The sequence below is a fragment of the Sorex fumeus genome, unplaced genomic scaffold (genome assembly GCF_029834395.1).
Source record: "Sorex fumeus unplaced genomic scaffold, SorFum_2.1 ptg000146l, whole genome shotgun sequence".
Taxonomy (NCBI): Eukaryota; Metazoa; Chordata; class Mammalia; order Eulipotyphla; family Soricidae; genus Sorex; species Sorex fumeus.
The window spans coordinates 1554076-1557527 of record NW_026606203.1 but is presented as its reverse complement, the minus strand read 5'-3'; the positions used below and the strand labels follow the sequence as shown (position 1 = coordinate 1557527).

At 38.6% G+C, this 3452-nt stretch overlaps 1 pseudogene; it reads left to right on the top strand.

Annotated features, from left to right (window-relative positions):
- Positions 1-3003: 3003 nt before the first annotated feature.
- Positions 3004-3097, top strand: LOC130016145 (uncharacterized; annotated as a pseudogene).
- The last annotated feature ends 355 nt before the right edge of the window (positions 3098-3452 follow it).

Below are 3452 nucleotides of genomic sequence, written 5' to 3'. Positions count from 1 at the left end.
GCTTCCCTCCGATTTACCCTAGTGTCTTCAGCCTTTTGCAGTTCCAAGGTTAACTGTGGCTGTTGATATCTTCGAGATTTGTCTATGGGTCTCTGAAACAAGACCAATCCATTAGCTTGTATAGCTGAGCCAGGGGTAGGTTTGTGAACATGGCCCCCACATATCTTTCGGGAGTTTAATTTCTCGGGAAACGTCGTCCTGAGTTGTTGGGAGCCAGCCAGAGGCACAGTGGCGATTTGAGGTTATCAGGAAGCATGAAGACACCATCAGACTATTGATGCACTCACCTGAGGGTACAGGTTGACTTCCTGCAGGCACTGCACAACCAGACTAACAAATATTCATTGAATGAATGAACGAATAATCAACATTTTCAAAATGTGTCTCTTTATTGCATTTTAGAAGGGTAACTTCTAACAGGAAAACAATCTTCATGGTATAATCAAGACCTACGATTTATTTTTAATATATTTAATAAAAGCTACACATTTTGGAAATTTATACAAAGAAATTCTTTTAAATTATCTGTCTTCATAATTTACTTGTAAATTACTAAGATATCACTGTTTCTTCCACCGTTCTTAGCATAGAAATTTACAGACAGAATGTGCTAAGTAAAAATTCATTTTGCTCTTCTGTTCAATGTAGTACTGGAAGTACTTGGAAGAGAAAATAGATAAGAAAAAGATATTAAGGGTTTTTCATGTATGAAAGGTAGAAATAATCTCTCACTATTCACAGAAGATATCATACAATATTTAGAGAATACTAAAATCTCTGCGAAAAAACTCCTAGAGGCAATAGACTTTTATAGTAAAATTGCAGGCTATAAACTCAATACCGAAAAGTCTATGGATTTTTTATATGCAAATAATGAGAGAGAAGAAAGTGACATGAAAAAGCAATCCTATTCATAATCGTGCCTCAGAAAATCAAGAACCTTGGAATCAGCTTAACTAAGGAGGTAAAGGACCTATACAATAGGAAATTAAAAACGACACGAGGAAATGGAAACATATATACTACTTATGGAATGGGAGAATTAACATTGTCAAAATGGCAATTCTCCAAGAAGCATTGTAAAAATTCAACTTGATCCCATTGAAAGTCATGGGTATTCTTCAAAGAATGACATTCTCCAAGAAGCATTGTAAAAATTCAACTTGATCCCATTGAATGTCATGGGTATTCTTCAAAGAATGACATTCTTCAAAGAAATTGGTCAAGCATTCCTGAAATTCACATGGAACAATAAACGCACACGAATAGCTAAAGCAATTCTTGGGGGAAAGACGATGGAGGCAACACCTTCCCCAACCTCAAACTCTACTGCAAACGATAATAATGAGAACAGCATGGGACTGAAACAAAGGCTCAGCTGCAGACCAATGGAAAAGGATTGAATATACTGACACACACCCTCAAATATATAATCATCTAATCTTTGATAAGGGAGCAAGAAACGTGAAGTGGTTTAAGAGAGTCCTTCTAAACAAACGGTGCAGAAAAAACTGTACAGCTGCATGCAAAAAAAAAAATAGCTCAGACCTCTACCTAACACCATGCACAAAAGTCAGATAAAAATAGGTCAAAGTCCTCAACATCACACCAGAATCCCTCAGGTACAGTGATGACAAGGTTGGCAAATCCCTCCACGATATTGAAGCTAAAGGTATCTTCAAATATAACACGCCACTTGCCAAGCAACTGGAAGCAGAGATAAACAAAGGGAACTATCTTAAATTAAGCAGCTTCTGTACCTCAAAAGAAACTGACCAGAAACAAAGACTCCACCATGCGGGCAAGATACTCGCAGAAGCCTACCAGGTTCTCTGAGAGTGAGAACTGGACAATCAGAGTTGCTGTCTTCTAAATAAGATCCAGTCTCTGGATGTTGGCTATTGAGGGAATTACATGGATCCAGGGGTAGTTCGTGGTTGTAACACTTAATTACTAGAAGATGGGGGATCTGGAAGGAGCGGGCACATTCTTGATCTGAGCAGCCATGGAGATCTCATGCCCTGGTCCCGCACATTTGGGTTCCTCTTCCAGTTCCTTCATGCATGAGGCTCCTTCAAGCTTGGGAAGAGTGGTCTCTAAGCGTACCTATGGCTGGTTGCAGAGGTCTTCAGCTGCCGGGGCTATGCTCAGGGCGGTGAGGGAATCTCACCCCGCCATCTCCAAGGGGCCCCAGTGAGGAAAGCCAGGTGCGAGGTCAGGAGACTGTTGTTTTAGACATATTTGGAATTAATTTTAGATCGAAAAGTACGCATCATTGAAAATACTTATGTGCTTAGTAATAAATTACTACAAACTTGTTCAATCACGTCAGAGAGCCCACTCTGCTAAGAGAACTAGATTTTTAATTACAGGTCTGTTTTGCCCATGTGTCATGACTGAGAATCACTATCAGTAGATATGAAACTCACTATACACAAAGATGCACACAGGTTACTATGAGTCATCTATGTTGTTAATATCAGTTGGCCATTAAACTTCACTGAGACCCTTTGTTCTGTCCTTTATAGGAGCCACATGAGTCTCACCTTCCGTTCAAGTTGAACTTGTAATAAGGTGGAATGAAATCATCAATATGCTTCTCACCTCATCCTTCAGGAGAAAAATCCTACATACATTCAAGGTGGTCAAAGTGCAGACAACACCATCCACCTTTTCCTGGAGATGTACACGAGACTGAGGCGAGAAAAGCAAAAGGCTCTAGTTTAATGGTCTTAATTAAGGTTTCAGGGAACGACATTAAACAAACTCATATCCCATCTTCCAAAAGAATTATTTTGTAAAACTGATGCCTAGGGTATGGTAAAAGATAATATGGTAAAAACCATATTTTTCTTTCTGGGACATTAAATTTCTAAATCTATTTATTCATGCTGCTTTGAAATACATTCCTTGATTAGGAATCATTGTCTGCCATAGGAGTGAGGAAGGACAACACTCAAAGTAATAAGAAGAGAAAAATATGGAAAAATTAACTCCTACTAAGTTTAACACATATACTAAAATTGAAATGATAAAATGATGAGCATGGTCCTTGCACAGAGATGATATGCAAACTTGTAAAGCATTCCATATTTTTGTTGCAAGAAGAATGAACAGGTCTACTTTAAGCTAAGACAATCCCCACAAGTACAAAAATTCTACATAAAGAGAGCACAAATCCCAATCACAAAAATCTCTCTCAATGTCAATGGACTAAATGTGCCAATTCAGAGGCACAGAATGGGAAGATGAATTAGAAAACTGAAACCAACATTCATTCTGCTGCCTTCAGGAAACACATCTGAACAATCAAAGCACCCATGGGCTAAAGGTAAAAGTTTGGGAAACAAGATTTCAAGAAAATATCACCTCCACAAAGCTGGAGTGGCCATACTAGTATCAGACCACATGGACTTCAGGCTAAAGGTTATCAGAGACAGTGAAAGTCATTT